This window comes from Cervus elaphus, chromosome 13 (assembly GCF_910594005.1).
Source record: "Cervus elaphus chromosome 13, mCerEla1.1, whole genome shotgun sequence".
NCBI classification, from domain to species: Eukaryota; Metazoa; Chordata; class Mammalia; order Artiodactyla; family Cervidae; genus Cervus; species Cervus elaphus.
In genome coordinates this window covers 30,281,205-30,292,835 of record NC_057827.1, presented here as the reverse complement: position 1 = coordinate 30,292,835, position 11,631 = coordinate 30,281,205, and positions in this window count along the sequence as shown.

The following is an 11,631-nucleotide window of genomic DNA, read 5'->3' as shown; positions in this document are numbered from 1 at the left end:
ACTTATTAAGTGTCTAATGATTCAGTTATTTGCTTAACTCAAGACAGCTTCCACCTGTTTTCTTTGTGCTATTATGATCGAATACAACATACTTTTCTATTTTACAGGCTCAGCAGTACAGTTACATACATGTTGCTTTATGCGATTGCTTCTTAAATCAGTCAGGATTTAAAATGTTCAATTATACTCTTTTGTAAATTACATATATAATTATCTTTGTGTGTCTGCTCACTCATTCAGTCGTGTCTGACTCTTTGAGAGCCCGTGGATTGTAGCCCACCAAGTTCTTCTGTCCATGGACTTTTCCAGGCAAGAATACTGGAGCAGTTTGCCATTTCCTCCTCCAGGAGATCTTCCTGACCCAGGGATTGAACCCGTGTCTCTTGCATCTCCTCCTGTATTGACAGGCAGATTCTTTACCACTGTGCCACCTGGGAAGCCCATGATTATCTTTACTGGTGCTCTTTATTTTTTTTAAGTGTATACCAATTACAGCCTGGTATTATGTGATTTCAACTTGAAGAATCTCTGATGGACAGACCATGGGAAACCAAAAAAAAAAAAGAAAAAAAAAAAAAAAGAATCTCTGTTGGGATTTCTTATAAAGCAAAATTTCTTTTCTCTAAGGCTGTATTCACTTCTCTTTCTTCTTTTTTCTCTCTGTTCTTCAAACTGCATAAAATTTCTATTGATTTATCTTCAACTTTATTCTTGCCTGGAGAATTCCATGGACAGAGCCTGGCAGGCTACAGTCCATGGGGCCGCAAAGAGTGGACATCTCTGAGCAACTAACACTTTCACTTTGGGCTTCCCTGGTGGCTCAGACAGTAAATCAAGGAGACCCAAATTTGATCCGTGGGTTGGGAAGATCCCCTGGAGAAGGGAATGGCAACCCATGCCAGTAATCTTGCATGGAGAATTCCATGGACAGAGGAGCCTGGCGGGCTAGAGTCCAGCATAGAGAGTCAGACACAACTGAGCGACTAACACACACACATGCTTATTTCTTCTTCTGCCAGCTCAAGTCTACTACTCCATCTATCTGGTGAGTGTTTCATTTTGGTTATGATACTTAGCTCCAGAATCTCCTTGGGCTTCCCTAGTGGCGCAGTTGGTAAAGAATCTGTCTGCAATGCAGGAGACCTGGGTTCGATCCTTGGGTCAGGAAGATCCCCTGGAGAAGGAAAATAGCAACCCACTCCAATACTGTTGCCTGGAGAATTCCAAGGACAGATGAGCCAGGCAATCTACAGTCCGTGGGATCACAAAGAGTCAGACACGACTGTGTGACTTTCACTTTCATTTTCATGATACTTAGCTCCAGAATCTCCACTTGGCTCTCTCTCTTTTTTTTTTTTTTTCATTTATTTTTGTTAGTTGGAGGCTAATTACTTTACAATATTGTAGTGGTTTTTGCCATACATTGACATGAATCAGCCATGGATTTACATGTGTTCCCCATCCTGAACCCCCCTCCCACCTCCCTCCCCATCCCATCCCTCTGGGTCATCCCAGTGCACCAGCCCCGAGCACTTGTCTCATGCATCCAACCTGGACTGGTGATCTGTTTGACACTTGATAATATACATGTTTCGATGCTGTTCTCTCAGATCATCCCACCCTCGCCTTCTCCCATAGAGTCCAAAAGTCTGTTCTATACATCTGTATCTCTTTTTCTGTCTTGCATATAGGGTTATTGTTACCATCTTTCTAAATTACTAGAACACTTTATAACACCATACACAAAAATAAACTCAAAATGGATTAAAGATCTAAATGTAAGTCCAGAAACTATAAAACTCCTAGAGGAGAACATAGGCAAAACACTCTCCAGCATAAATCACAGCAGGATCCTCTATGACCTACCTCCCAGAATATTGGAAATAAAAGCAAAAATAAACAAATAGGACCTAATGAAACTTAAAAGCTTTTGCACAACAAAGGAAACTATAAGCAAGGTGAAAAGATAGCCTTCAGAATGGGAGAAAATAATAGCAAACGAAGAAACAAAGGATTAATCTCAAAAATATACAAGCAACTCCTGCAGCTCAATTCCAGAAAAATAAATGACCCAATCAAAAAATGGGCCAAAGATCTAAACAGCCATTTCTCCAAAGATGACATACAGATGGCTAACAAACACATGAAAAGATGCTCAACATCACTCATTATCAGAGAAATGCAAATCAAAACCACAATGAGGTACCATTACACGCCAGTCAGAATGGCTGCTATCCAAAAGTCTACAAGCAATAAATGCTGGAGAGGGTGTGGAGAAAAGGGAACCCTCTTACACTGTTGGTGGGAATGCAAACTAGTACAGCCGCTATGGAGAACAGTGTGGAGATTTCTTAAAAAACCGGAAATAGAACTGCCATATGACCCAGCAATCCCACTACTGGGCATACACACCGAGGAAACCAGATCTGAAAGAGACACGTGCACCTCAGTGTTCATTGCAGCACTGTTTATAATAGCCAGGACATGGAAGCAACCTAGATGCCCATCAGCAGATGAATGGATAAGGAAGCTGTGGTACATATACACAATAGAATATTATTCAGCCATTAAAGAGAATACATTTGAATCAGTTCTATTGAGATCGCTAAAACTGGAGCCCATTATACAGAGTGAAGTAAGCCAGAAAGATAAACACCAATACAGTATACTAACGCACTTGGCTCTTTTTAAATCATTTCTTTTTGATATTCTATAGCGGAGGAGGCATTGTCATCAGACTCTCCTTAAATTCTTTAACTTTGGTTTCTCTTAGTTCTTTGTGCATATTTATAATAACTGCTTTGAAGTCTTTGTTTATTAAGTCCAACATTTGGGCCCTCTCAAAACCTGCTATTTTCCCTGTATCTGGGTCACATGTTCCTGCTTATTTGCAGGTCTCATAATTTGTTGTGAAACCTGAACATTTTAGGTAGCATACTGTAGGAACTCTGTACTTTGGTTCCCCACCCCCAGAGCCTGAGGTTGCTGTTTGCTTATCCACTCGTGTATCTATTTAGTGACTCTGGCTGGACTAGTTAGTGAGGTCTACTCCCCAACGGTGTACAGCCCTCTGACGTCACTCTTTAGGGTACAGTCCTGAACATACGCAAGTTCCCTGGATCCCCTAAATAAATCTTAAAATGATAAGGTAACATAAAGAAGCATCTCATAACTGACAACACAGGTGTATTTATGAGTCCATCACCTGATGGGACTTCCCTGATAGCCCCAGTGGTAAAGAATCCTCCTTACAATCCAGGGGGTGCGGTTTCAATCCCCAGTCGGGGAACTAGGATCCCACCTGACTCAGGGCAACTAAGCTCACACTCCACAACTAGAGAGTCTGTGTGCTGCATTAAAAAGATCCCACATGGAGGCTTCCCTGGTGGTCCAGTGATAAAGAATCCATCTTTCAATGCAGGGGACGCTAGTTTGATCCCTGTTCCAGGAAGACCCCACATGCCATGGAGTAACTAAGCCTGTGTGCCACAACTACTGAAGCCTGCACGCCTGGAGTCCATGCTCTGCAACAACAGAAGCCCTGGCAACCAGAAGCCCACGCACTGCAACAAAGAGCAGCCCCCGTTCACCGTAACTCCGCAACTGGAGGAAGCATGGGTGCAGCAGCGAAGACCTACCACAGCCAAAAAATAAAATAAATAAATAAATAAATTTTTTTTTAAAAAAAGAGCTCACATGACACATTACAGATCCCTTGTGCTGCAACTAAGACCCAATGTAGTCAAATAAATAAATAAAATTTTCAAAGAAATAAATAAAAGCCAGGTGATAGTAACAAAACTATAAACAAACATATAAGGAGTTTTTGGAAAGAGCTTTTGACTAATTTTTACTTTTAATTTGGAAAAGTTATAAAATCTTTAGTTTATGGCAATTACAGAGCACTTTAAATTTACATTCTTCAAAACCCTTCAAAATCCCTACAATAACAGGAATGTGCACATACATTGCTAGTCTCTGAGTTATTTACTCAGTTCATTATGTAGCCATAAGTATTTGTTTAAATTAGGCCACCGTTCCCTCCCTTTTGGAACTATTATAATTTTGACATAAACCAGGTATATATTGGAAAACTCATTTGCTATTTTTTTTTCATGATTTGATGAGGCTCTTGGAAAAATTTAATTGGAGCCTTTTGTTACTTGTTTGTGAGACATCTGGCAGGATGAGAAAAGCCAAAGAAATCCTTGGACAGGATCATTTTTAGAAAGGAAAATTAAGATAAAGTTCAGATATTGAGAAAGAGAAATGAGAGTTATCGTCTTAGAAACAAGTAACTTCCAGGCTGCTGAAAATAAGTTTTCAAGTCCTCATTGGACAAGACACATTGTAAGTCATCATAGTGTCCTAAATTTAAAAATGGAATTGACACTCCTTTCACTCAGTTTATGCAACTATTTTCGTCTCTGGGCCTTAGCATCTTCATCAGTAAAAATGAGTTAAGGATAATTTTACAGATAATTCTTTAAGAAGCATTTCCAAAATATGCTATGTGTGTTAACAGATATGGAGGGGGAAAGAGGTCTCCTGTAGGTCAGTTTGAGAAATGGTGGGTTAAACAGGCACCTTATTGCAGTCCTTGTCAGAGCCTTGAATGTAATGATGCTCATTATAAACCCTCAAAAAGATGATACTTAAGGCTTTTCTCAAACTAAGTTCACCATGGAATACATTTTTTATTTTTTTTTTATGTTTCTTTTTCATTTATTTTTATTAGTTGGAGGCTAATTACTTTACAATATTGTAGTGGGTTTTGTCATACATTGACATGAATCAGCCATGGAGTTACACTGGAATACATTTTTTAAAGAATCATTGTACTTCGCTGATGGTCCAGTGGTTAAAAATCCTCCTGTGGCTGTAGGGGACACAGGTTTCATCCCTGATCCAAGAAGATCCCATATGCTTCAGAGCAACTAAGCCTGGGCACCAGAACTACAGAGCCTGAGTGCCCTAGAGCCCTTGCTCTGAAACAAAAGAAGCTACCACAATGAGAAACCCACGCACTGCAACTAGAGTGTAGCCTCACTGGCCACAAGTAGAGAAAGGCCCTGTTTAGCAACAAAGACCCAGTGCAGCCAAAAACAAATAAACAATAGTTTTAAAAATAAATAATAAAATAAGAAGAATCATCTTGCAAGAATAATTTTTATGAGATTTTGTGTGGCTCAAATGACATAATACTGTGTAAAATCGGCAGGAGTTGGACCTGTAGATAAAAGAATCAAGATAAGCACTTGCCAGAAGAAGAAAACAGGATGCAGTAGGGCAAAGAAGCTGGAGTCTCTCAGGGGCCAGGAAGGAGCAACAAGGTAACGAATGTGAGTAGGGAGAAGACAGAGGGGGAGGGGAGACCTGAGGTACCAGGGCAAGGGCTGTGAATTTCCTTCTTTAAGTCAAAGAGAGCTATGAAAGTTTCCAATGCAAGGATGTCCACAGAGAGCAGAGTGGAGCTTTGGAAGTTTGCTGGGGCTATAGGCTGTGAATCGCAGGCAACCAGGCCAAGTAGAGGGCAGGGAGCCCAGTTAGGAGACGCCCTGATGAGAGGGGATGGGTGCGTTTAAGTAGAGAGGGAGAGGAATGATAATAACACCTCAGGTCAGGAGCTCTTCGAAAAATGACTGTGCAGTGGGGGAATCCATCATTAACCCACGCAAGAGTCACCGAGTGCCAAGTACTATGGAAATCGTGGGCCCTGCCTTTGTGCAGAGTCAAAAGGTAGACACAATGCTGAACAAGTACGTACACACGTGAAGCCTCATGCCAGAGGGTCAAGGTGGGAAAGTCTTCTCTGAAAGGATGTTGGCTAATAACCATCCTTTGACAAGTAGATAGGCTTTCAGGCTTCCCTGGTGGCTCAGATGGTAAAAAATCCATCTGCAATGCAGAAGACCTGGGAAGATCCCCTGGAGAAGGGAATGGCAACCTACTCCAGTATTCTTGCCTGGGAAATCCAGTGGATAGAGGAACCTGGAAGGTTACAGTTCATGGGGTCGCAAAGAGTGAGATATGACTGAGCGACTAACACTTTCACTTTGACAAGTAAGCAGGCTAATGAAAGTCCTGATCCATCTACATCATCATTTTGGGCTCCAAAATCACTGTGGGTGGTGACTGCAGCCACGAAATTAAAAGATGTTTTCCCCTTGGAAGGAAAGCTATGACATACCTAGACAGTGCATTAAAAAGCAGAGATATAAATTTGCTGACAAAGATCCATATAGTCAAAGCTATGGTTTTTCTAGTAGTCATGTACAGATGTGACAGTTGGACCATAAAGAAGACTAAGCACCAAAGAATTGATGCTTTTGAATTGTGGTGCTGAAAAAGACTCTTGAGAGTCCTTTGGACAGCAAGGAGATCAAACTAGTCAATCCTTTAGGAAATCAACCTTGAATATTCACTGGAAGGACTTTTCTGAAGCTGAAGCTCCAACACTTTGGCCACCTGATGTGAAGAGCTGACTCACTGGAAAAGACCTTGATGCTGGGGAAGATTAAAGGTGAAAGGAGAAGGGGGAGGCAGAGGATGAGTTGGTCAGATGGCATCAGATGACTCAATGGACATGAGTGTGAGCAAACTCCGGGAGATTGTGAAGGATAGGGCAGCCTGGCATGCTGCAGTCCATGGGGTTGCAAAGAGCCGGACACGACTGAGCAACTGAACAACAAGGACCTACTGTGTAGCACAGGGAACTCTGCTCAATGTTACCTGGCAGCCTGGCTGAGAGGGGAGTTTGGGGAAGAATGGATACATGTATATGTATGGCTGCGTCACTTTGTTGTTCACCTGAAACTATCACAACATTGTTAGTCTGCTGAACTCCAATATAAAATAAAAAATTATTTAAACAAAGAAAAAAAAGTGCTGGCCTTTATTACTCCAGAAAGATATAAATAGAAGCATTTTACACATTGAGGGCAAGATTTAGAATGCAACAAGGATAAATCCGTCTGGGTCCATCTTTCCTATTCTTTTGCAATATGAAAGTTGGTACCTACAAACGAGCTCTGATAGCAAAGCAACCGCACGAACGCTTACAGTGCACTAGAACGTGATGGAGAAATGAACCAGTTCCAGGAACTCCCGGAGAGGGTCAATACAAAGACACATTTCCCCAAAACATCAGCATTTCCAGTTCCTTTAATCTGATGGGAAAAGAGAGAATGTCCCTTCAATGCACAAATGAGGAAACGGAAGCACAGAAAGGTTACGGGAAATACTCAAGTTAGCATAGGAGCCAGAACTGAAAGCCACCACGAGAATGCAGGAAGAGAGGAGGAAGAAAAAAAGGAGAGAAACCAGAGAAAAATAGGGCCTTGTATTATATTTTTATAGCATCCCCAAGTGTCACATCACTTTACACACATCATTTCACTTGAAAATTACCCTTTTAGGAGGTTGGAAAATAAATCTGTGCTCTGTAGCCAGCTCTGTGAATTAAAACAAAAGCTCTGGAGCCGAACATTCCTAGTGCAGATCCCCAGAACTAACCACTGGCAGCCTGTGGGACCCTTGAGCAAAGTCATGACCTCTTTGCGACTCAGTTTCTCCATCTGTAAAATGAGGAAATAATAATACCCACTTCCTATGGTTATTGAGAGGCATAAATGGGAGCCCACATGTAACACCCTCGGCACAGTGCACAGGACAGATATTGCTGCTCATTGAATTACAAACATTGGCATCAGGCATGGCTTGATCAAGGAGTTCTCTGTTTGCAAGATTCACAAGTTTGAAGTTCAAGGGATATTTCATTTAATAAAAGGGAAAACAAAGACCAGCCAGGGGAAGAGAAGTGGCTATGGTCAGAGAGCTAGTGATCCCAGGATTTCTACTAATTCCTTCTCTTTGACTCTAAGGTTCTGAGTATGAGGCTGGGAGATGAAGCATGTTTTCTGTACGTAATCCCAACGTAGACAGTAATGGTGGTAATGTTTAATATTAGGGCTCTGTGTGGTAGAAAAATTCCATCTAGGGAGTTAATTACCTCTGAAGGTATCATTCTGCCTTCTCTTAGGGCGAACTCTGTGGGCCAGCAGGTTGCCTGAACTGTCCAAAAGCACAGAGCCAATGCCCATGCATGACCTGGGTAGAGCCCTGGACCCACTGACTCAAAATTTAGCACTCCCTGAATCATACAGCTCTCACACCCTCCAGAAATGGGGAGAGAAATTACACGCACCACAGTCCTTGAGTGGTTGAATTCTCCTTCAGTATCTTTAAGGAACTTCTGTGAGCTCCACTAAACTGTGGCTTCAACTAGGGTAGGGATATTGTTTACCCAAATCTGATAAATACCCTGAGAATATCTGAGAAGGTATATGGGAGATGTTCATAGTATAGTAAATTAAAATGAGACTATAAAAGAGTTTATAATGTAAGATGTCCATTTTATGATTAAAATGTATATATTTTTTAAACATATATTTTTATTTATTTATTTTTTTGCCATGCTGAAAGGCATGCAGGATCTTAGTTCTCCAATCAGGGACTGAACCTGTGTCCCTTACCTTGGAAGCATGGAGTCCTAATCACTAGACCGCCAGGGAATTCCCTAAAATGTGTATTTTTAAATGGACATTTTAAAATGTGTATTCATAGGAAAAATGTTATAATTTAGAAACATGTGTGATGATCTATTCATATATGTATATGTAACATATGCATATATGCTAAATATAATACAATATATAGTACTGTATATAATCATGCATACGTGTGTGCTAAGTCAACTTCAGTCATGCCCGACTCTCTGTGACCCTATGGACCATAGCCCACCAATCTCCTCTGTCCATGGGATTCTCCAGGCAAGAATACAGGAGTGGAATGCCATGCCCCTTTCTATGGGATCTTTCCGACCCGCATCTCTTGTATCTCCTGAATTTGCAGGTGGGTTCTTTACCACTAGCACCACCTGGGAGCCCATCATATATAGTCATACACATGTCTAGCCTACATAGTCTATACATATATCAACTATACACAACTAAATATTAACCCACATATACAAAGCTGATGTGGAGGGGGTATCAGGCTTTCCATAGGAAAATGCTTTTTTTTTTCTCTATAATGAGCATGCAATTTTTTATAATAGCAAAAAAAAGAAAATCTCCTGAAGGCATTCTGGCCCAGTGGTATTCCATACCTAAACTAAAACTCTGAATTGTGTCCCATCAGCAGGACTATTGATAAAATATCTCAGTGGTTCAAGAAGTTAGGATCAAGAAGGGGAGTCAACTCTCTGCTCGCACTGCCCCAAGCACCTCACTCAGCAGATGTCTGCAGCTTTTATATAATCACTTTGGACCGTTTCTCATGCTCATTGATCATCTGTCAACCAGAAAAGCTTGTGAGAACAAGGTCTTTTCTGACCTTTCTCTAGAGGCGAGTTCAATTCCATAACTAGGCAACTGCGCCCTCGTGTGGCACCTCCCAGGTACAGTTCTTTGTCTGTAAGGAGGAAATCACACAGGGACAAGATGGTCTATGAACTCAGACAGGAGACCCCAATTTACAAGTGGGTCTCTGTTCCCAAAGGGATTTGGTGAGCTGGGTTTCTAGGCATTACAATGTATCTTCCTAGAAGTGATAAACATGGAAGTTAAGAACCAGAAAATGTCAAAAGCCTATTAAATCATTGTCTACTTTTAATACTATCACCTCCTATAAATGACACTGTTTTACATTATGTTCTAAGAACATCAAAATAGTTGAGGTTTCCCAGAAGGATGCTTGTATTGCCCTTGATGTTTCCTCTATTTGAATCTCCTTACTCCAGACACTTACTTCCCCAAGTCATCTACTCATTCATCAAGACCATCCCCAAAGTCATCTCCCTCAACAACATCCCGAGACTGAACAGAGGAAGGCATTTGCCCCTCCCCTGGCTCTCATCTCACTTTGTATTTTCTCTGCAAATTGCTGTGATTAGAAGTTTTTATTGGACCTGAGCAATTTGAACCAGTGTAAGCTCCTTGAGGTCAAGGACTTTGTGTTTCATTAGAACATCCTTAGTGCTTAGCACACAGCCTCATATACAGGTGCTCAAAAGAACATGTTGACTGTGTCTTCCCTGGTGGTCCAGAGGTTAAGACTTTGCCTTCCAATGCAGGTTAGGGTTCGATCCCTGTTTGGAGAACTAATATCTCGCATGCCAGGTAGCCAAAAAATAAGAGAGATTGTAAAATAAAAATATTTTTAAAAAAGAGGCGAGAGAGATAGAAAGGTAAAAAAGAAAGAGAGAGAGAGAGATGGCAAAATAATAAAAGCACATGCCCTTTGGATTACCAACCCAATTTGTGGTACTTCTCTAAGAAAAATAATGACACACGTATAAAATCTATGTACAAGGGTGTATAGCAAACAGATGCTGAAAACAGCCGAAATGAAAAATAAAATAACCTAGATATCAATCCTTAGGAGATGGGTTTAGGTAAAGAGTGATACATATCTCTGGTGAAATATTATGCTGTCCTCAAAAATAATAATGAGTATCTGTTGTTGTTGTTCAGTCACTAAGTCATGTGTGACTCTGCGATCTCATGGATTGCAGCATGCCAGGCTCCTCTTCCTGAGTTTGCTCAAACTCATGCCCATTGAGTTGGTGATGCCATCTGACCATCTCATCCTCTGCTGTTCCCTTCTACTTTTGCCTTCAATCTGTCCTAGCATCAGGGTCTGAGTATCTATATTTATTTGTTTACATGAAGAGATGCCCGTGTGTACCAGGTTGAATGACATCTCCCTACAATTCGGGTTTACCTGGTACCTATGAGCATGACATTATTTAGACATATGGTCTACACAGATGTAATCAAGTTTAAAAGAGGTCACACTAGATTATGGAGAGTCCTAATCTAATGATTCTGTTTTGTTGTTTGTGGGGTTTTTTTTGAGGTCAAAAAGTGAGTTTATTGGGGTCCAGATGCAGGAGGCACCAGTTCAACCCCTGGTCAGGGAACTAAGACTACACATGCCATGCTGCATGGCAACAAAAAAATGTATTTTGTAAATAAATAAATAATAATTTTTAAAAAATCGACTTGTCACTAGCCCATGATGCAGTGGTCGGGGTGGGGAGTATTTTTATGAGAGAGAATTCTTTTAATTTTTCCACTTCCAATCTGGAAAAATATAAGACTTTGATATAGGGAATTTGAACAGAATCCTTTTATATGATTCCTCAGTATGTGAATAATAATTCTAGAACAGTCCATAGATGGTCAGAAGTGTGCTTTGCACTCATGGGAGCTGTATTCCTGTGGTCCAGAGTAAGGCCCCCCTGTGGGAGGAAACCCCTTCTCTGGAGCTCCCAGTCCCCCTGTGTGTGTCTCCTTCCAACCCTTGAGACTTTCCACGGCTCAGGCTGGGGCTATCTCAACCCATTTCCTCACCCTACTCCCAGGGCACAGAGGGAACCAGTTCCCATTGTCCTTAGCTCCTATCTGACCTCACACCCCAGCTGGCACACAAGCAGAGCTAGCAACAGGGCTGAACCCAACTCCACAGCCTGTTGGCAACAACAGTGCATCCAGCTGTCCCAGAGAAGTAAGCTCAGCTGCACCCACCAAGCCTGAATACAACCTGACCACTGTTTCTCTCAATTTC